At 37.3% G+C, this 24,293-nt stretch overlaps 1 long non-coding RNA gene across 1 annotated transcript; it reads right to left on the reverse strand.

Annotated features, from left to right (window-relative positions):
- Positions 1–14,653: 14,653 nt before the first annotated feature.
- On the reverse strand, positions 14,654–22,049 carry LOC142600035 (uncharacterized). The gene is made up of 3 exons (XR_012833501.1): positions 21,939–22,049; positions 20,705–20,824; positions 14,654–18,699 (listed from the first exon to the last, which is right to left on the reverse strand). It is a non-coding gene; the product is annotated as an uncharacterized LOC142600035 (long non-coding RNA).
- Between the last annotated feature and the right edge of the window lie 2,244 nt (positions 22,050–24,293).

A 24,293-nucleotide genomic window follows, 5' to 3' on the forward strand; every position in this document is an offset into this window, starting at 1 on the left:
TACCCAGAATTCCACAAATCACTACAAAACATTGGAGATGCAGTGCAGCTCTACTAAGGAGAAACAAGTGCCTCTTTCTCAGGTCATTAATGGTGGTTGTTCTGAAGTTATCAATTGACTGAGTTCATATGGTCTCTAAAGCAATCATCATGGTCAATGGAAAAAAAAAAAAAAAACCCAAACAAAAAAAAACGCAACAAAAAGCCCCAAACTTAAAACAGATAAAGGCTTTGTATACATAGGCAATGCAAAGAGGTGGAAATATACATTGGCTATCTTGGTACAGGCAGGTGAAGATTACAGTGAACTGATGTTTCCCTAGATCACTATCTACCCTTAAAGGGAATATGTCCAATGACAGAAGGGAATGTCAAGTAAAAGAGAATATCTGTGAGTGGATAGAAAATATATCAAAGCACTTGCTCGTCTAGTCAATCTGTCTTCACAAAATCTAATATAGGAAAGGAAATTTAAGTTATCCCTGCGAGTATTCAGCCTGGCTCAGAGCAGGAGCTTTTGACATTTGCTTTGGGTCAGCGTGTATAAAGATCAGACACAGAAAAAAACACCCCAAAACCTAAAACTCGACCTGCTTGGTTTATGCTCCTGGGAATTCCTGGGAGCTCCTGAAGGAACAGCCTACTTGGCTGTTACCCACACCAAAGAGTTTTCCCTGGGACCTCTCTAAAACGATTCTCTGTCTGAAGAATATCACATAATGGCCATAGCAGGTGATAAAATCTTTCCTGTAATCTTTTCCCCATTGTGTTTCCAGGTGATCATTGAGGAGCACAACCCACTCTATGGGCCTGTAATTTCCCTGGCTATTCTGAAGTATTTTCAAGCTCAAAATGGTCCTTATGAACTCTTTGCACACATACTTCTTCCCACCTGCCCTAACCCCTCACTTGCTGTGGTCTCTGGAGAGCTGCACAGGGTAAGGCCCCATCTCCCTTAGTGTTACTGATCATCTGTGTGAAGGATAATTTTTAAATAGCCCAAGATGCATTTGTATGTTACTGCTTCCAGTTGTCTGTCCAAAATCTGCAAAGCACTGTATCCAAGAGATAAAAATGAAAAATACTGCATAAAAAGTGATACTATTTAAAAAATTAATGTTTCAGTTTTGTACTAATACCTCCCAGAAAGGTGGGCAAATAAAGTGGTCCAAAATCGTTCCAGGAAAATTCCAAGTAAATCCTCAGAATTCTGCCAGGGATAAAACTGACACTGTAAATATTAATTAATCAAAGGCTTATGCATGAAAATATTCCATCCAAAGTTTTCTTATTCTTCAGCTGATCACCAATTAATATTTGTAAAATGCTCTGAAGAGGACAAGCACTGTTTAAATACCACACGTTGGTCATTGTTATGGATAGTGTTGTTGACTTGATTTGAAGAGTTCCATGTGATGACTTTTTAAAATAAATTACTAGTGGAATGACAACTGTATGGGGTCTGAAAGCAACCTCAAAATGCTAAGTCAACACAGTGCTCTATATTCTTGAAAACACACTGAGTTTTAGTTTTTGTATGTCTTTTTATTATGAATTAAAACATCTGTCTGGGATTTCTAAGAATCTGGAGAACAAATGGAAATGCGCATTCCTATCATTTGGTTGTACTTTTTATTAATTGCAGAGCAGAGTATAATCCAAGATCCATGTGCAGTGAGGTTTTTAAGGAGAGAGCCCCAACCAAGCTGCATGTAAAATGTGTGAGAGCATGTCTATACCACTCCGGGCAACATGGTGCCGCGAGTCCTCAGCTAGGTCCAGAGAGACTCATCCCTCCAAACCACACAGCTCAGCACTCTGAGCTGGCGTCCTGAAAACAGTGAGGTGGTGGTAGCCCACTGCTAAGCCCTGGCAAATAAGCCTCTTTCTTTGTGGCTGACATACCCATGCAATTCCCATTTTGAGTGTGAACTCTATTGCTGCCAAGTCAAAAATCTTTGCAAAAGGCCTCATTAGTCACTGTAGATTTGCCGTAAATGCTTAGGGATAACACCCATCTGGGTTTTGTTTGTTTGTTTGTTTGTTTGTTTGTTTGTTTGTTTTTATTTGTCTCAGTTTAGAAGTGGGAGGTGGTTTTAAAAGCCAGGTTCAGATCTGGAACAGAGAGGATTCTCACTGGGGATTAATTCAAGGCCTTCCTGCTTTCTGCCAATCAGTGGCTGGATTCTCTAGGCTCTTAGGTGCTTTTCCTTGATCATTCTTCAACCTGAATAGTATTTTGAATTAAAATTATATTTATAAACAGAAATATCTTTACACATATACAATAATATTTTTTATGGAAGACATGTTTTAAAGTGGAATTGCACTAAGCTGTTTGCAAACAGTGTCCACAAAAACCCCCTGAAAATAGTGATTGAGTAAATATGACACATACACCCACCAAGCAAAATTTTAAATTCAGAAATCACATTTTGAAAATAAACTGCTTCTTAAATTCAGAGAGAAAAAATATTATATAGACTAAGCAAGAAATAATTTTAGTTAAATACATAATTATCCATTAAAAAAGAGCTTTTATACAATTTCTTCCAATTCCTTTAGGTCAGATTATTTTACAATAATTATTTAGGTCAATTATTTTACAATTAGATTGCAGGATTAATTAGATTAGGATACACTTTCTTATATTAATTGTTTTTTCCATTACCTTTTTGCTTCCATAACTTTTTAATAAGTTCCCTAGTATGTAATTTAGTCATCTGATTCCTCTGCTAAAACGCAGAGAATCCAGGCTTTTATTTTGAAGTTTATAGTTTTGTAAATAAATTCTCTATTTTTGTAACTCTGTGACATGAACACTTGATCTTTTCAAGATATTCCTAAGACTTAGCTTGGCCTTAATTTATATTATGTAAGTAGGATCAAGCTTTGTTTTCAATAACAAAACTTTAAGTGGTGAAAAACATCCAAGCAAGGTTTTATTTGGGGAGCTTTTTTAATCCAATAAAAGAAGATAAAAGTTGCAAAGAATATTGGGCTCATTGACGTAATGTAAGCATTTTCTGCTCCTGCCAGATATCTCAAGCATCTTTAACAAGTACACCTGCTTAGTTAAACACTTTACAGTTCCTCGGAATAAAGATTAAGTTCTTCGGAAGGAAAACTGTACTGATGTCATGGTGGTGGTAGTACCGATCACATAACTTTGCAAAGTTCATTAGAAGTTCAAGAGACGTATTTGTAAAGGAATCACATGCCAAAATGACTTGATTCAAAGAACGAAGCCTGTAAATGGACCTGAAAAGAACATTCAGTGCTTAATTGTTTAATCCCAAATTAGGTAACAGCTTTGCTGTGAGATAAAGGAGATTCTGCAATACTAGTTCAGCTAAAATATATGATCTTTGCTCCAGACAGGGGTGACTGATAATTAGATGCAATACCTACTGGAATAATATTTTAGAATTGAGAAATCAAAATTGCAAAATGATACTTAACAAAGCCTAATGGTCATTAACTATTTAATACTCACAACACTCTTGTGAGAGAAGATAATCGTATCTTCCATTTACGTTAAGTTCTTCATGCAAAATTAATAAAGGAAATAAGTATATTCCAAGGCTCATATAAGAAGATGACCCTTATTCTTGGCAGGATGGCTCTGCACTGCCCTGTCTGCTGGTCTTGAGATCCACAAAGAAAATGGACAAGTGAGAGGTAAGGGCCAACGAAGAGCTGGAAGGCTGGGGGACAGGTGCTGGGGGGAGGATCCCGAGGTTATGATACATCCACTTGATCCCAGGGTTCTTGTGTGAGGACAGATGCAGAAAGTGGAAACATGGGGAACAAGGCTAAACTGCATGAACTCAATTTAGAGGCATAGCTACCCTTTTTATAGCTGTATGGGAAGGTCTTGACTTTTTTTCTTCATACCATAAACAATAGGTTAAAACCTTACTACTAGGCACTGCAAAGATTTCTAACTGAGGTCTTACAGCCAGCTCTGAGGCACAGCACTTGCAATTAACTGTGGCTTCTTGAAGTACTTGAGAAATGTGGGGGCTGTGTCTATAGGGGAGTGGTAAGATAGAAAGCTTTGGAGAACATTGCAGAGTTTTTTTATGCCTTCCAAAAGTATTACTTTAGGATGCTGTAATCCAGCTCTCAGGGATTTACAGTGTATATACAGCTTTATTATCTCTGTTCTACTGTTGAGTATACTGAAGTACAGAGATGTTGACTGACTTGCCCAAGGCCAAACTTAGAGTCAACATCAAGATGAGAAATGTGTTCCTAGCTTCCAGAGTAATGTACCTTCTATTGCACACATGATGTGCAAAATGGGAAAAACAGAGATGCAGAAAATAATGTTTTGTTATATCTGAATTCTCCTACACTGGACTTTTCAACTTACTTTTTTTATTAATATATAATGCCTGTACTTCCTAATATTAAAAAAACCCCACCAACTTGGAGTGCTGATTTATATACAAAATTTAGATGTTTCTGATTTGATAAAAAGCAGACTAATAACAGAAACATCTGTAGTAGCACTTTTATACAATTTTATGTTGACGATATAAATATCATAAATCTTGGTATTGTGCTAGATATACTTTTCTTGTTATTTTACTCATCACTTATTGCATCTGTACTTTTCCTTTATTAAACTTCTATGTGGTTGTAAATAACTTTCCAAATTCCTAATTGGACATGTATTTATTTAAACATGTTGGCAAAAAATGTCTTCCCCTTCCTCCCTTAAATTGCAACAGTCCCAAACCGCATGTAAGTGATATACTATCTTTGAGCAACACAAGGGAAAAACATGTCCTGTCTCTTTACTCTGCCAGTACAGATTCTTTTTCTGGGAAAGAAGAGATTTCCAGGTTCTCAGTGGTATTTTATATTCACCTCTAGCCTTGGAATGTCCCAGCAATACCAGATTTTAAACCCACAAAATTTTACAATTCAAGAAATTAAAAATAAATTTTTTAATAGATTTTCATTATATCCAACGACACTTTTAGAAACGGGTCTGATGGTATCTAGGGAAATTGTTTTTATAGATGAAAGGCTACAGCAAGCAGTCACGATAAAAATGCTAATGCTTTAAAGCATTCTAAAATGTCTTTTTGTAATAAAGGTGGCATTTGCCACCCATATAGTAGTGCTCTAGTGTAATGTTTTATTGGCAGCAATTTGGGTCTCCAGTTGGAAGGTAACGAAGCCTGCCCACAGTGATTTATGGACATACATATAGAAATATATCATGTGCATGTGTGACTCCCCTTATGAAAATAATCCTAGCTATTCAACTGAGATCAGTCCTTTCATAAGTGCTTCTCAGAATCTGGCTTAAGGTACCATGAAAAAGCCTGATTTTCATATGGGAAATGTACGTGTAATAAACTAAATTCACTTTTGTCTTTTGATGTCGTGTATATTGTGGATTTCTCCTTCCTATCATGTAACAGTTATTTTAAAAGTAATTCTCTGTTACTTCAAGATACATTTTTCTCATACGTCAAACAGTACAAATTCAGCAAAAGCTTTTCTACAAGGATGCTTTATCTCATCTCTTCTTGACTGTAGTAAATATAGTGGGAAAAAATAAAAGGATTATGTTTTATTAACTAACCCAAACTAGAATTAGAAGATTGTTGAACATGAAACCTTCAGCTGTATGGGATCAGAGATTTGTGTGTGTGCTTGCATCAAGTGTGATGAAAATGCTGTTTCAGGAATTAGCTGCCACCCTATCCCCAGTCTACTCCACTAGACAATGATGTTGTTGATGGCAAGTGAAAACGGAAAACAAATGAATAGATAGTTGTGGAAAAATCCTGGAAAACTATGAGTTTTGCTTGCTTGCTTAAACGCTGAAAAACAAAGACAGTCTGTCGACCATAATTTGAAAAAATATTGTGGTTGGTTTCTGTGTGGGTTAACAGCACGAATGGCACCTAAAGTCATTACAGAGATTACAAAAGTGAAATTGAATAGTACATTAAAGCTCAGAGGTGTTAGTTCTGGTCATAGTGTAATATTCTGTAATATTATCAACATCGACTCTTTTGTATTAAGCAATGGAAAAAAACCGGCACTCCCTTATTTCACGATTTATTACAGTCTCTAATTATATACATTTATTTGTCAGATAATTTCAAATGATGATCTTTCTCTACTTTAAGTTTCCTTGCTTTAGTTTAAAAACTAATGCTTTAGCTTTTATAGCTTCTTCTTTATTCTTTCTGCTGAGAAATGGTCTCATTTTCCATTTGTTTGGTGGTGTTAGCTACAGTCACCTTCTAGGATGCTTTGAGGATGTGCTTATGTGTTTGACATATGTTGGAAAAGGCACTATATGGACCATATCTCACCTACAGACCACACTGTAACAAGAGTGGTTGTAGTATCTGTTTCTCACTGATAAATGTATGTAGCATTTTAAAAAAATTAAGCTAACATTCTTTTAAGGTAGTAAAGCTACCACGTTCCTATAATAGAAAACATCTGTCTTTTTTTTTTGAAGAGATACCAGATTTTTTTTGTTCATTTGTTTGTTTTTAAAGACTGGTAAAATCAACTTTCAGGCAGAAAATTTCCAGCTGACTTGGGCAACAGCAAAAATTTATGAGACTAATGCTAGAGAGCTTTGCCACAGCTGTCTGCAAGCGGCAATATATTCTCAGCTCATCATTCTAGAAAGAACGTAAGGACTTTCCTCACTGCCATCCCACTCACTCCAGGAGCGAGGAGAGAACTTTCCTTTGCATTTTAGCAGTGATAAGTAACTTTCCCTTTAGAGATGCTCTCAACATACCACACTGCTTACTGTAGGTCATGACTAAGTTTGGAGGCTGAGCTTCCCATATAACAGCCAAAGTATGATCTGAATTCTTCACTTTGATAAGATCTTTTTATCACTTCATGCAAAACAGGCGATTCACTGAGCTTGCATCCATCATGATTCGAGTCATCTCTTTCTGTCCTGCCGGGGTGTATGTACAGGCATACCCCCAAAGGTGAACTTTAGGCTCTTAACAGAGAAGTAGGCAGATCAGAGAGTGGGCTCTTCCACAGTATTTTCCAGGACTGATCTTTAAAGAAGTATATACTGTTAGTGATTTCGTGTTTTCCTTGAGCCATGAATAACTTGAAACTCAGGCGGTAGATGGGAAAACATTATTATATCCCTACCCAGTCCCTATATTTTCTCACTGTTGTTGTCTGCTGCCGAGGTTTAGATCTCATACGATCAATCAAGTGTTTCTCATGTTCTGACAATCTAAAATAAATGTGATCTCTGATACACCTGAAACCAATGACACATTGCTGAAGAGCGTTCAAGGCACTTAGCGCTTTTGTGGACAACAGAGACCAACGTTATCAAAAGAAGCATGGTTTCCTTTGGTTCTCTCTGTAGTCAATGGTGAGAGCAAGACTTCTCCTGGAGACAATTTCAGGCAGGGTAAAGGCCCAGCTGGGGTTCTCAGGGTTACCTGTTTGGGAAGTCTATCTCCCCTGGCAATAAAAGGAGCCTACAGAGTTGGGGTCCTTCACCAAAGCTGGCCTTGGCGAACAGCCTCTGTCCTACACTGTAGCTGGGTGCAAGAAGGCAGGGACATCTCTGATGATAACACATTTTTTTGTTCTGGTGTACTTCTGGGAAGTTACTTTTATAACAAAACTTGTATGGTTTCTAAACACACTAAAAGGTCACCCTCAGTTCTGAAATTGTCTTAGCCTTGGGAGAAATTGTAGAGTTAAGACCCTTGCATATTGTAGGAATAGTCACCAAGGACAGCTTTTTGTCACTCACTTGGCACTGTATACTCCTTCAGTTAGCCCAACTGTTACAGGCAATTTAGCAAAGCACTTACACATATCCTATGTGTAGCCAGAGGGTATAAAAGGGCACAACAGCTTTTCCTTTGCTCCCCTGGGGAAGGAACAAGACAGTCTGACCCTGGTCCTCCCATTTTGTCCCTAAACGTCTACAGAGCCGTATTACGGAGCGATCTGTTATGTCAGGTCAGGTGGAGATAATGTAATTGAAACAGCACATCCACATGCACGTGTATATATACATACGATAAACATTCTGAAACGTGGCTGTTCCCTTACAGTGGGTAATCCTGTGAAAATCCAGCACTGCAGGCAGGACACACAGCATCCTCTGATTCAGGAACACTTTGCAAACTGATTCATACAGATGGTGGAGGGCCAAATATCCCCTTAACAGTTCTTCATCTATGTACCATATTGTTCTGAACATAGTAGAGTACTCCGGTTATTCTTGGGCTTTCCCACTGATGCAAGGACTGAGACATAAGGCCTGGAGCCTATAAATACGTGCTTTCATACATTATCACTGCTTCTTTTATTTACATGGAAAAAAACAGAAGAAAAAAGACTGTTTTCCTCAGGCAGCCAGAGTACTCGGGCAGGAGCATTGTTGTGGAATTGTATAAATCTCATTCTTTCTTTCTTTACATTTTTAAGTTCAGCATAAGCTTTCTCCCATAGTGTAGGCTTTGTGATAACAGCTCTGGTTCAGGAGGGGAAAAATGTCATATTGGGAAAATGTGTAGACAGATCCGTCAGATAACAAATAACTGAGTAGAAAGTGAATTGAGAGTGACAGCAGCAGCTCACTGGAGATAACAAGCAAAAAAGACAGGAAGCCAGTGAGACATGACAAAGAGAGTAAATGAAATTAATCTTCTTCCTGCTGACAATAAATTTTAGGCCAGCCACAGCCACCCAGTTCTGCATTACACACAATTATATTCTGGCTAAGTATATGTCCAAATTAACAGGAACTTGCTGTAGGCTTTGATCGACTGGATTTGTGATACGCAGGAATAAAAAGTAGTTTTTTTAGATGGGCTTGTAGATCTATTTTCTATAAAGCATTAGGCTCTTGTCATACATGGTATTTTACTATCAGATGTTGGCATCAGAAATGAAAAGCGTTTGTTGAAAAGTCATGGAGCAGTCACAGAGTGTCAAAGCAAGAATAACAGTGTGCTGTTTTCAATGGCAAAGATTTCCTTTCTCTTCCATTAAAGATTTTTGATTTAAGTCTCTTGGCTTAATATGAGATAAGCATCCACAATATAACTGCATTGCATTTCCCTTGAGAGATTTCTGTGAGTGGTCCCTTTTGCAGAGTGGTAAGCAAACACAAATCAGAACTAAATGTCTCTTTTAAGTAAGGCATGATCTTCCATTTCTTTACACTGTCATGATCACAACTGATGGAGAGAGTCAGAAAGTCCAGAAGCATAGCACAGGATGGAAAGGTCTGACTCTAAATTAGATATGTACTGATTGCATCTAAACTATGGGTAACTGGAAACAATCCTACTTGTTCTGACAGGAATAATTGCTTTTATTGGTGCTCTTCCTCTGCTGAGTTTGCCTGATATTTCCCTATCAGTCATTCATGACATGAAATTGTTTCCAAAGAGATAATGTAAAGAATGCAGTACTTAGTACTATGTATACTGCTCATCTTTATAAATGAATATGTTGAATTTCAAAGAAAAATATTTCAAAATGAGATCTGCCAGACATAATATGTCAAGCTCATTTTTCTCTTTATACGTGGAGATAAATGCTGAGCCAGTTACATGAATAGTCTTAACTGTATTGACCAATGTAACTTAATCCAAATGAGAATCTGGCCCACTCTGGTCGGCACAGTCATCACTAATTAGTTAGTAATCTAATGAAAACGGAGTCTTGTATGCCAGTTTTGAACTCCTAGTTTCTTTCCACGTTTACTCACTTTTGGAGAGTTGTTTTCTCTTTTCATTTTGTTTTATTAATACTTTCACTAATGTATAGCTTGCTTCAGACAGGAAAAATGTCTATTTGTTAGAACTGTGCTTTTTAAAGTGCTGCTGCTTTCATATGAAAGAGTTTGTAAAAAATAGCTATTTAATATATGAGGGATAAAGAGGTCTGAAGTTTCACTAAGCACCCCTTTGTGTGTGCTCAGGCATGAAAATGGACATACACTTGCACTGGAGAAATAAAGAACCATTTATTGTGGATGTCAATGGATGCCTTTACAAAAAGGTTAGACAAACATCTGTCAGGATTGACATAGGTATAAGCAGATGAAGACTTGGGGCAGGCAGGTGGACTAGATGACCTTTCTAAGTACCTTCTCATCCTTCTTTTATGATTCTGCAAAACATAGGAGCATTGTAGAAGCACAGGTTCCATATCATAGGACAGCATCATCTTCTCTCACTTGGACCACTACACCTGAATTATTTCATTAATTTTTTCAGTGATGGAACTGTTGCCAGAAATACATTGACTGCAAATTTCATAAAAAGCAAGGAAACTTCTGAGACAAACTGCCATCTGAAAAGCTCTAAGTTTCATTTCTCTCAGTAAGCATTAAAAGAAGTGGAGCTGTATGAGCTGTGTGAGCTGTATGAGCATGTGTGCCTGCAGAATAAATATTTGGAAATTATGGTGTGGAGATACAGGAAAAAAAAAGTGGGTTGGATATAAAAATAATTGTCACACTCACACAAATACCAGGCAATAGAAAAATCTCAAGAAGAAGAAGATGAACACACTGTGATATGTATGAATTCTAAAACTAGATGAAGGTCTGAAAAAGATGTGTTTTAAAAACAATCCCTTCTAGGTAGCGAAAGATAGAGGATAACAATATTCTAAGGCATCTCTTCTGTTATCCTGTGACTGTCTGTTCCAGTTGGAAAGCGAAAAATAAAGCATCCAACAACATAATCCCCAATCTGACTAGAAAACGTAAAACATATGTTGGAGACCTCAGGTCAGGTTCAGAGCTGGCACACCTACTCACATCATGTGTGTAATTGGCCAATCCCTCATGCAAACTGTGAGACATGTTGCAGCCAAAGCACTGCAGCGGGTAATGATTATGTGTAATAGATGTTACATAGGTTACACAATGATTTGAAGAATTCATCTTCCTAGACAAGATGCAGAAAAATAGGAAGTAAATGCCAGATGTTTAAATTTTTCTCTTTTTGGTAGAGACATATATAGCAACTTCAAAAGAAAAGCATGTTTTAAAACAAAAAGCCACACAATTTTTTTTTTTTTTTTTTTTAAAGTTAGGGCAGATATTTCAGTCGACTCTTAACACCAGATATCTGAATTGACTGTAAAGGAGTAATGCCTTTTTACACCAGCTGAAAAACAGTGCTGTGTATCTCCTAATTATTCAACAGATTTTTCAGCAAAAATTTCCCATTTGAGGCTAAGACATCCCTCAAGTCCTACTTAAACTATCAAAATGGGGTAAAAAAGACTGAAATGTTCTAGAAATGATCTATGAAAAGAAGAATGGAATATTTAAAATACATAGGAAAGTCTTTAAAAATGTGTGGAACACCTTACATAGTTAGAGATCTTATCCAGCCTACAGGTACAATAAGAAACTCCCCGGCCCAGCTGAGTTTGGGACCTATTTTTTATTCCAGGTTCAAACAATGCTGAACGTTGGATGAGAATGTTTTAAGTCAATAATTGCACAATAATGTGTTATAATAATGCAATATAAAAATACAAGTCTGGTTCGATTTATGGGTTCAGTCTGCATATAAAAATGTCTAACAACTCATTGCCTTCAGATTCCTTGTCTTATACAAGGGTTGATTTAACTTGAAGGCCCTGTCTGAGACTAAAATCCCTGTTTATGCCCTAGAGAGGCAACAGGGAAATGAGGTGATATCTCTGCTTTCTTGCCCCACGGCCTTACTCCAGAGCCTGAACATCCCTGGAAAGCGAGTTCACTTGGCCATTTGCACTGGCAATCTCTTGGAGGGTTTCTGCTTAGCTCCTCTGTGCAATGGTTCAGTCTCAGGAACAAAATATTGTGAACTAAGATCATTTCATGGTGTAAATAGGTATAGCTCCATCCAAGTCAATGTTCAACAATTACGAGAGAATGACACCAAGTTCATTTTCTTTCAGCTTGGCATGGTTTGTGCCACATTTATGTGGTTTTTACACAAATGCATACTTTTACTATCCATACAATAGGTATGGATATACCCAAATGCCGATGGGGGGGAGAGGAGCTACATTAGCATGAGCTAACTTCCCAGATGAATAGTAGTGCAAACACATCACTGTAGGGATTTGAAGCTCCCTCAAGCTCTTCCATATTTGTTGCCCAGGATTATTAGTGTTGGTCAAACCTCAGTAAGTTTGACAGTTCATTTCAGCCTAGATATAGAGAGACTTTGCCAAATTTTATCTGAATTAAGCTTAAGAATTCTTCTGCAAAAATTGAGCTAGGAATATTGGCCTGTGTATCCATGTAGCATATGATTTTCTTTTCAGTCCAGACCAAGCAGATCAGTCAGTGAATAAAAAAAGAGTGGGGAGCGTGAGGGGAAAAAATCATGGTAGGAAGTTACTAAACTTAGTTTTCATCTCTAAAAACTTCTATGCAGCAAATGTTCAATATTTGGTCAAAGGTTCAAATCATTTGCTATTTTTTATCAGTATCTTGATTTCTTAGGTCTGTAAAACAATATGAGGAAAAGTTTAAACTTGTAGTAGTAACTTTTATTACATTACACTTGAATTATTTGATAAATGAAGTCTTTATTGTACCTATCACCTGAGGAAAAATGTCTATAAGGAAGAGTGTGATGATTTATGTGAGCAAAGTCTTCAGAAAGTGTCTCAAATACATTTTATTTCACTGAAAGTTTGATTTTTTTACACTTCTAAGTTAGATGAAAGCCAGGTAAATTTTAAGGTAGCCAGAGAGCTTTTCATTAACTTTGCAAGAAGGTTTGTGTAATGTGTATTTTTGCAAATTTATACAAGATATTGAATCCTCACCATATTCTCTTGATAGGAATAATAAAGTACAGGGGAAGACATGCAGCATTGGCTTTCCTCAGGTGTAGGATATGCCTCATCAACACAAATGTCTCTGAAAAATCCATGAAAATCTGTAGTTGTAAAAGGCCTTTCACATGGAGATTTCAAAACTTTTTGCTTCAGACAGGAGTCCATTGGAAGCTATTTCATGAGTCTAAAATATCCATCTTGGTTGCACCATGTCTTCCAGTCCTGGGTTTTCTTCCAGTACAAATGCAAATGATGTCTTATCAGGACTGATAAGGCCAAATGGCCACCTGATGTTAGTGTGGAGGGCTCTGCCAAAATAAGCACTTTTGATGACGGCGGCAACTACAGCTCACCTTCTTCTAGTGTATTGGTCCCCAAAATTACTTCTGTTGAAAATACAAACACCATCCTAGCCTGCTGGACTGTAGCCCTGTGAGGCAAAATAGGGACTTTGACTTGAGAACTTGGTTGCCACTTAGCATGCAGGAGTCCTGCTATCTGCTGTTGTTTTTGCTGGGAGAAATGACTGCCTTCTTGGCAGCCAAGTTAGCTCTGGCAGACTGTGTCTACAGAAGGAGCTTTGCTTACAGAAACTACTGCCCCGGACTGCCTGTCCCAGCCATGGAAGGGCCAGGGCAGCCTCAGCCCCTCTCTTGGTAGCCAGGACAAGCCACAGTGAGCCCAAAGGAGGACTACAGAAATATATTTTAGTGCTTGGGATAACAAAGCCAGCTACAGATGAGTTAAATAAGCTATGAGCAGAGCCCAGATGTAAACTATTTTCCAATTCTAAACATCTTCTGTGCCAAGTATTCTAGCTTGACCACCCCATAGCTGTCTGAAGCAAATGAAGCTCATTTTTCTCTTCCCTCTTTCTGTTTTTTTAAACAACAGATGGCAAAGCTGTTTGTAGAATCCATTTAGACTAACGTATGCTGTATTGTAAATAATCATGAACTGAACTTTCGGTCTGACCATTCCCCAGCCTTCAAATATTTTTATGCAACATATGATAAAGTGGTTCTCAGAAAAAGTTCATATGTTTCTGTTGTTATATTGTCTAATTGTTGGGATTATTTGTGTCAGGTGGATGAACAGCCTGCCAAACTCCAGGAAGCCAAAGAGCATGAGGCTTTGTGAGCTTTTGCTATTCCTGCTTTATTGCAGAGCAAATATCTGTGCTAGAAAGTACAGATTGTAATATTGCCTTAAGGGTCTAGTGTATCAACAGCAATGTATTATAGTTTTCAAGTTCTGACATAATATGCTTTGGTGATTTATTACTTTGAAGTGTGGTGACATAACATGACAGCTATGTATATAAAATGATAATAAATTGATCTACATTTTCTGTTTCTGTGTGCCTTTGGAACTGGAAAAGGGTTAGCTCATCCTGTTCTTTCTCCACTTTTTCTTATTATTGTACAAAATGGCAAGATACTAGCTCTTCGGGAAAATTACAGGTGTCTGCATGATGAAAATTATCCTATATACTTACATTTAAACAATTTTGAGTGTTACAATGTCACAAGTTGCAAATATATTTATTCTTTTGAAATAGCAAAGGTATTTTCCAGAACCAGTGAGATTTCACAGTAGAAAATGAACTCCATAGCTCGAAGATATGTCTAAAGGATTTTCTATTTATAGTCCCTTGGAAATATTGATATATTTCATTCTCTATAGGTTTCCACTTTTTTATCACAAAACTGATAAAAAACAAAGCTAAGTTCTATCTAAAGGTAGCCAGTCAAAGAAAGACCAAATAACTGGTGTTCGATAAGACTTGGATGACAATTAGTTTATGACATCTGTCATACTGGGAGAAAGGAGGAAGGATCCCATACAGCCCTGAACATTGGCTGTATCATGTGAGAAAAACTAATGCTAATAGAAGGGTAATAGTTCGCTTAATCCTGTCTTCACTCTTCCCTATGCAGACCAACCTGTAAAGCAAAAAGATGCAAAAAAAATTCATATGTCACTTGCTGATTTTATTTTCAAATCACAATATAAATAGTTAGCAGTCCTTGCCTTTTCTTAATGAATTCTAGTGCAGGCTTTTAGTTATAAGGCTTGCAGATGCATTGTAGCTTGTGGTAGACACATTGTTCAAGTCTAAATTGCAGGGCATGTGTTTTTCCATAAGAAGTCCAGTGTTCTGGACCTCCCATGATCTGGAGTAGAGACAATGCATGTCCAAGTTTCTCCCTAGAGACCAATACATTGTTGAGAGTAGGAAGAAAGGTGAATTCCCAAAGTCTTGCCCTGACTGACAACTGACTTTGACCTGGGATGTGGGAAATGCTCCTTGGTCCCACAGTTAAAATCTAGCTAGTTTAACATACTGCTGTATGATAGTGCTCGGAACTCAGTAACCTACATGACTTTCTTCCCAATCTGTGTTCAGTTTCATGTCAGTCTTCATTCGAGTCATTTTATGTTATTACCAAATGTACACAATTTAACACAAAAAAATAGAAAATGTACAAAAAAGTCAGGTAAAATTGTTAACCTTAGACCTCACAGCAAAAGAAATAGATTTTTTTACTCTCAATATCCATATTATTAATGATTGCTATAACAGCATGAACAAGATAAAAATAAGCTAATTAAATTAGCCATGTTTTATCAAAGCCCAGTTGGCTTCCATTTTTCTCCTTAATTAAAAATGCAAATCACTACTTAATGTGATGATCACCTTCAACATTGAACAAGCACTCAGATAATGCTGTAGTAAAGTGTAGAGAACACAATAACTGTAAAAAAGTGTAGAAAGAGAACTGAGGAACCATAGAAACCAAAACCAAAACTGAAAACAACACTATTGTTTAAGTGTTACAAAGGGTTAAGATGCTACGGCCAACAAAAAAAATGTTGAACTCTATACCACGTCCTATGAAGAGAAATCCCAGAATCACAGAATCGCAGAATGGTAGAGGTTGGAAGGGACTTCAGGAAATCATCTAGTCCAACTCCCCTGCTACAGCAGGATCACCCAGAGCAGGTTGCACAGGATCATGTCCAGGTGGTTTTTGAATATCTCCAGAGAAGGAGACTCCACAACCTCTCTGGGCAGCCTGTTCCAGTGCTCCAGAAATTAAGAACTCCCTGAAGAAATGCTGCCTGGCATTCATTTGTGTAACTTTCTAAAAACATGGAGATATCCTGATATTTCAGATAATTATTGTTATTTATCTCCATCATATAAAGGACTTCCTCAGAAGCTATGAAGAAAATATGGCATTAGGGAACTTGTTTATCAGCAACTTAAATTCTCTGATTGTTATTAAGGGAATTGTACGAGTACTCAGTCAGCATGGAAATAGACAAGTGCTAGCAAAGCAAGCCACTCACCCCTTGGGACTGACAGAGGCGAAAACAAGACATTTATTTCCAAAGCAGAGGACAGTTGTTCTGCAGTGGTTTCATTATTTCTGTTATCCCAACTGACTGATCCACTTTTAATCATTCAGTCATGTGAATACTAGTGTGTCAGATGGTGGTTTTTAGCTCTGTGAGTATTGATGAAGGATCTGTTTATGTGGGACCCTCACACCTGAAGCAGCTATGACCAAACATAATTCCATTCTGCAGCTCCAGTTGTAGGGTCAAGGACCCTTGTCTGATTTTTGATCTTTCTCGTATTCATCCTATAGATCTGTTATTATTTACACATGACCATGTTTGTCTCATTCTTCTTTGTGCAACGTTAGCTTCACGCTAGCAGAAGTCCGTTGACTGGGCTGGCATTAAACCTTTACAACTGTTGAACAGCACCACAGCTTCTACATTCACATGGCTTTGAAATCAGTGGGAATGTTACTGCTGGGCTTTCTCCTGCGGAAAGAAACATGTCCCTTGCTACTCCTTAGCGAGGCAGCCTGATTAAAATCGAAGCAATATACAAAAAGTTTCTCTTGCTGTGTGAATGTAAAAATGTAAAAGTATGCGTTTCATAAGTCAGTAAGACAGCTACACACATATATGCATTATTTTGTGTCAGACGTAAGTGGCAAAACCTTTAACTGTTGCAGATCAGTGTAGTTCCAGTTATTTTGATGATGGGATACTCATTGTCAGAGATGGAGGATGTTTTCCTTGTGGACAATTTCTGGAGATGCTGCTGTTTGCTAGCAGGGAAAGCTGTGAGTTACCCTACACTGTAGAGGAAATGCCCGCTTGTTGGGGGAGATAGATCCTGTAGGACACATAGAGTATTGTCTCAGTTTTGCTTCCCACTAAGTTATTTAGGAACTGGATTTAGTGACACTATTTTGTGCCCCACTTGCAGTACTTCTTCAAGAGAATTATGGAAGTTTTTGTTAATTTGGGGGAAGATCTGAATCCCATAGCCCAGGCTATGATATGTGCCTGGTTATGCTCAGACTTCAGCTGACCTTTGGTTGCCTGAAGAGAATACTAATAAGCTGCAGCCTGTTGGATCTCTCCATGCTTTCTCAAACAAACCATACCTATTTTGTGCTCAGTTTTCTGTTCACCAGTCCTATACATTGCAGATTAGAAAGGAACCTTGCTCATCTCAAAGAGCTGTGACTACCACAGAACCTTTGGATTCAATGCTATTAGGCACTAAGCACCCTAACCCATCACCGTTGAATAATGTAAATACACATGGGAGAAGAGCAGGGCTGCTCTCAACCAGATCTAAATATATTTTTAAAATATTTATTTACATTACGAAATTCAATAAGGGCTAATACACCAATAAATGTAAAAGTTTTACCACTAAAAATGTCAGGTTTTTTATCATTGATGCTAGCATAACCACATAGGCAAGAATCTCAGTATAGTTGCAGCTGTATCTTCAGCTGCTGACATACTGTTGTCTACTGGGTTTCAGAAAATGGAATGAAACTGCAAAAAATTCTCCTTGAACATTTCTGTACACCACTTTGACACAAGTCATACTTAAGTGAACTTTGTACAAAGTTATGTAACATATATAAAGTTGTGTAATGTTTATACAAAGTTGTGTTATGTATGTAAAATGCCAAAATGCTATCTATGTACAAATAATAATAAAAACAAAAGTAGGGAGTGAAAACTGTAAGGTACAGAAATATAACTTTCTATAAAATTATTTATTTCCTTTTTCTTAAATGACAGATTGGTTTACAGGCAGTTATAAAGGACCCTGGAATAAGAAGGTGAAATAAGTAAATATTCTATTTATCTACTAAGGCACTAATATGTGATTTTTCTGCTTAGTTTCTTAGAAGAGTGAAGAGTGGTGATCATAAAGAAAATTTTATTGACAAAATTATTAAGATTCATTTCTTTAAACTGCATTTAACTTTGTAGCAGCAATACATGATGTAAATTATTATTATTTTCTCCCTCAATGAAGTGATTAAGAGATTTTCATTATGAAGTACTTACACAAGTTGTCTCACTCAAAGACAAAACACAGAAAGATTTTGTAAATAGCAATAACGTCTTGTATACAAGTACTTAACATAATAGAAGAAAAAAAAGAAAAGCAAAACTTTGGTTACAGAAGTCCTTCTTCACGTTCTTTTTCTGAGTTTGAAATATGAATTGTGTCTGAAATCTTGTCAAAATTTTTCATCTGTATTTGATCTAATGAAGTATAACACTTGTTGGTTTACTTATGAACTTTGCCCTAGCTGCAGTGAAATATTACTCACACATTGATTTCACAAATACATGAAAAATGATTTTGTAAACATTGAGACCAATTACTTTTTCTTATGAGGAAATGTGTGGAACTGGTGAAATTTTCTGTGAGAATATCCTTTCATATGCCATGGGGATGTTTTCCACGTGGTGAAGATTTCTCCTATGCATCCAGATATTTAGGTACCTATAAATGACAAGGAAAAAAGACATCCACATCCTCATCCTGTCACAATTCACATTTATCAAAGCTGATATTACTATGATTTCATAGTCCCAGGTAAGTGTGGTCTTACACTGACAGAAATCTTGTATTACCTTTCATTCTTTCTGTATCTTAAGAACAAATAGTGCAAGACACTTATTTTCTATTGGGAACTCTAGTCAAGGGAAGTATTTTGATCTAGTCAGTCCTCACTCCTGATGCCCAACATCTTTACGTAACAGATGGATATTTGGAGCAAGTTTCTCACTTTCTTGGAAGTTCAGACATTCTGGTAGCTTTCTTGCCAAATGTGTAGTTTAGTAATTCTTTTGACCTTTTTTTTTTCACCCAAAGAGGCACGTGCTGGTTGACAGAAACCAGCATGTGATTTTGAGGTAATTTTTCGGGAAGTGAAAAAAAAGGCAATTAAATATACTTGATATCAGTAATTTGAAACAATTGTTTTCTTTCAACTGCACTTCAAAAATGTTCTTAAAAGAGAAGCAATTGAAAAAAACTATTTATTCAGTCCTTTATCCATTTTAATTCACTGAAACTTAAAACAAACACACACACACACACACACAAAAGAGAGAGACTCCAAATATTTTCTTATTTCAGCTTTTTCAGAACTTTTAATTTTGGTGGACCAAACCCAGTTGTTTCCAATGGCTTTATCCAGGAGCTCATAGAGATAAAATATTCAGTCTCAGAATTAATAATTCTGAATATGATAGGAAAATACACTTTATTTGCTACAAGAGATGAATCCTTTGGACTGAATTTGTCTGGGTTGACTCTCTTTGGAGAATGTAATGTCACTACCTCCATGGACCTGTTCTATTCACTGCCAGTCTATCCTGTTTCAGAATTACAAGACACTAAAAAGTAAACTGAAGCAAACAGACTACAAATAATATTTTCTGGAGCTTTTCAGCAGCTAGTTTTATTTTTCTACATCTCTCTAAAATATGCAGACCTTGTGGTTCATATATGAAAAGGGGAAGACCTTCCTCTTCCCAACACTATCAACACAGGTGTTCTCATGGTATTCCCAGTCAAATGTTTCAGAAACATGTGGCAAGAAAGTAGGAGGAAAAATAAACATAGAAATAAATGGAAGATGATCAATGTGCAGAACAGGGTGCATTTTACAACTGCTAATCAACACTAAAATACTTTGAAGAACTAGAACAACAAACAAACTTGAAATTCTTCATTTATGGTAAGAGAAATACTCAAGTTAAATTTGGTTTAACAATTTGCCTAAAGATATCTAGTAAGCCAGAGAATTTCACAGTAAACCATCCCTGCTCCTACTTCCTTTATACTTCCTTTTGCATTTGAATTCAGTCAGAAGTTCTCTGTTCATCCATGGTGGCTGGTGGCAAGGTAGACAAGAAGCTGAATTTTATTAAGCAGTGTGACCTTCTTGCAAAGAAAGTGATCAGCTGCACATTGGCCTGTAATGTAGGCTACATTCATTAACAGGAATGTAGCCAGCAGGTCCAGGAAGCAGTAATTATTCTGCACCATGTGACACCAGTGAGACCACATCCAAAGTACTGGGCTGAGTTTGGCAACCCCCAGAACAAGACTTGAAGATAGACATACTGGAGTGAGTATAGTGAAAAGCCACTAAGAGGACCAGTAACATATGACATACAGGTTCAGAGAACCAGGTTTGTAAGGGAGAAGTAATAGCACTGGAAACGATGAACACAAATTAGAATGTGGCAAGTACTGGTTAGATATAAGGCTAAAATTTTTTACCATGAGGATAGTCAGACACCAGAGAAGGTTGCTCCACCCTTGGAGATACTTAAAATTTGATTGAACAAGACTCCGAGCAACCCACGCCAACTAGACCTGTTTATAGCAAGAGGTTGGACTAAGTGACCTTCAGAGGACTCCTCCAACTGGTTATTCTATCGTTGTATGACTTTATCTCTGCAGCAGACATAGAGGGAGGCTAAAAGGAATTTACCTTCTCATTATTTCTTGTGAAGTAGCATAAAACCTTCAGCATCTACACACATTTCAGTGCACATTCTGAACCAGCTGACGTGCTCAAAGTATTCCTCCTGCTTCTCTCCCCCTCTTCTGGCTGTGGGCAGGAGGCAGTGGTTTCACTGAATTTACTTCTCTTTTTGTACAATAGCAAACAGAAGAAGTATGCTTAACATACCTTCTCTATCCCACATGGCTACTGAAGGCCCAGCCTTGAGTTACAACTTTGATTGAAGAGACCATGTTAATGGCTGATACAAGGACATTGACCTATACTGATTTCTATGGAGTTGTGCCAATCTACAGGACTGTCTGTATTTCATGTTTACTTTTCATCTACTTTGTTTCATTTTCCCAGAGAAATATTGTCTAAAACTACTTACTGTATTTAAATTAGTGCCTTCTAATACACAGAACAAATTGTTTTATAAAAACAGAGATTTTTTTTTTCTCTCAAGTTATTATGTAAGATAATATCAATAGTAAGTGAAATTAAAATGTAAGAACTGAATACAAAATTCTGACTTGATGAAACCTTTACTGATATCCTAATGTGATGGAAAAGATGACAACATTCACCTCATGTAACTTCAGCCATTTAAAGCCAGCTGATTTAAACTGATCTCTACGTGCTCCCTACAGTCAATAAGGAAATCATAAGCACCCCTAGAGAAAAATCATCCCTGTAATAGATATACAGTTCAGGATGGGATGAATCATCCTCTAAAATCTCCCATCTTTTTACATTAATTTTAGGTAGAGTCTAAAAAATCTGAGTTAATCTAGATACCTACATTTTGTTATACTGCAGAAAAATGAGATTAATTCCATACATTGGCTGGAAGATCCCTTTCGGAGTCATTGAATATAATTTCCTGATACCTCAAACAGCTAAGTGTTATAAATTCTGTAAGAGGAATATCATGCTCTATTTTAAAGGCTCTAGGTGATCTGCACCAAGAAAAAAAACTACTGGGAAGCTGTTCAAGAATCTCTGATGGAAAGGTAGGAACTTTGCCTCAAGTCCCTCAGGATCTTGAATTTCTTTTCCCACTTCTCCCTTTTCTTTTCGTAGTAACATTATCTTTTAGTTCAGAAAGTTCTTTCCGCTCGTAAAATTTACCCCATTGTATTTATATAGAGCAGAAGCACCAACAGTTTTCCCAAATCGACCAACCCAAGCTGGTTTAATCTATTGAAACTCTCCAAACCTTTTTCTTTCCCATGATCAAGTAGTAGGGCAGCTCTGCAGCTATTCTCACTTTCATGATCTTTCATGACTGCTGGGCTGTCCGAAGCTGTACACAGATGCCTCATCTTCTCTAGTGAAAAACAAACAAAAAAGTGCAACAGCAAGCATTGTTTTGTACATTTCTTTAATGTACAAATCCCATTTGGATAAGGGTATAATTTTTGTTTGCTCGCAGTTGCAAGCCTGTGACCTTGATGAGCAGAAAGATTTAGTTTCCCAATGCACAGAGTTGTCATGCAAAGGAAGGAAAGAAGCCCTAGATCTTCTTAGATGGCACTGATGGTAGGACTGTGGTCACTTACCAGGACATTGTGGGGAGGGAGGAACTGTGTTATAAATTGTTTGAAGAGATTCAGAAAATTGCTTGCAGAAGTCAAGTGAAAATAAAAACAGACCAGATTACCAAATACCTTTTATATCTAATCCATATTCCTGGTAAATCCTATTCTTTCTTCAAAATGGATATGTGGTTAGATCCAGAGTGAGAAATATGAAAGAGAAGCTAGTTGAGGAGATAGATAGATGCGTGAATGTAGATTACATAGACAAGCAGGAAACATCGGCTACACAAGCGGGCCTGACTAAAAACCTGGAAAAATCATGCAATGGAGCCCAGAAAAGGGAAATTGTATTAACCCAGCACCGTGTGGGGTTTTTTGTTGTTTGGCAAAGCTGAATGGTTTGTCATTCTTTTTTTTTCCCAGGGGGATTCAAAACATCCCCTTTTCTTGCTTCTCCAACTTAATTTCTAGATTCCGGCCAAACATTCATTTTTAATTAAGGTGATACATTTTGAAAATCTCTTCTGATGGCAAAATAAGAGAATATTAGAATAATTTAGTTTCCATCTTTTCTTGGCAGTAAGACTGATTTTTTTCTACTAACTTAAACCAGCAGCATAGTAAAAAAAAATCATTTCACGATAAGCATTAATGGAAAAATATTAAATTCAATGTTTAAGCATTAAAATAAGACATTTAAAATATTACCTTACAGTGAATCACTGAGATGATTGCTGAAGCTACTACATTTTCAAGCATACATTCATAGACAAGTTATAGCAGAAGGATTGTAGCATGTTGTTTTCAAGTTACCCCCAAACATATCTTTTATGAAAAGATAAAATCTTTAATTAGACCAATGGATATTCCTTCAAAAACTTACAAGATTTTGGCTCAGAAAACCTTCAGAAAATATAAAAGGACCCTAGAGTCCAAAATCTTCTCTAATTTCTTTAGCTATATTGACTGGAGTGATATTAGTAAAAATATTTCCTCCCTCTGCAAACATTTCTTTCCATGTGTTGTAAAAATTATAAAACAATTATATTCTAGTTATCATGGTTGATCAACACAGCCTAAAATAAAGCATGCCCTGCTCAGTTTAGACAGAGCTAAAAAAAAAGTATTTGCTCAGGTTATTGCACTTTTCTTCAACTTTCAGAATCAGGATTTGGTAACAAATCTTTCTTGCTAGGTTGTTTTTTTGTTGTTTGGGGGGGTTTTATTTATTTTTCATCCTCCAGTACAGCAAGCATCTTGTCTATCCTTGGCAACATTATTGATAAAAATTTATAGAAGATTTTTCTCATACTTTTCTGATACCTTTTCACGAAGGGCTAATGATTTTTCTTGCCCTTGGGAAGTATATTTTCTCATAGTAACCTATGGGGAAGAGTAACTGTATTGGGTCTGGCTGAGCTGGCGTTATTTTTCCCCACAGCAGCCCCCACAGTGCTGTGCTGTGCATTGGCAGCCAGCAAGGTGTTGGTAACACACCAGTGTCTGGGCTACTGCTGAGCAGTGCCGGCACACATTAGGGCTGTCTCTCCAGCATTTCTCCCCCCCTCAGCAGCAGGCTGGGGGTGGGCAAGATCTTGGGAGGGGACACAGCCAGGACAGCTGACCCAAACTAACCAAAGGGTTACTCCATACCATATGACGTCTGCTCAGCAATAAAAGCTAAGAGAAATGAGGGGGGGACATTTATTATTTACAACATTTGTCTTCCAGAGCAGCCACTACTCATACTGAAGCCCTGCTTCCTGGGAAGTGTTTGGACATCACCTGCTGATGGGAAGTAGAGAATAAATCTCTTGTTTTCCCTTTGCTTCCACACGCGACCTTTTGCTTTATTAAACTGCCTTTACCTTGACCCACGAGTTTTATTCCATCTTATTTTTCTCCCCTCCCTGTCCTGCGGAGGAGCGGCTTGGTGGGTACCTGGTGTCCAGCCAAGGTCAACCCACCCCAATAGCATAAACACTTAAGGGTAGTTAAACACCTCTGTCTCCTGCCCTTCTCAGTTTACTCAC

This window comes from Balearica regulorum, chromosome 1, assembly GCF_011004875.1.
Source record: "Balearica regulorum gibbericeps isolate bBalReg1 chromosome 1, bBalReg1.pri, whole genome shotgun sequence".
In the NCBI taxonomy this organism is placed as follows: domain Eukaryota; kingdom Metazoa; phylum Chordata; class Aves; order Gruiformes; family Gruidae; genus Balearica; species Balearica regulorum.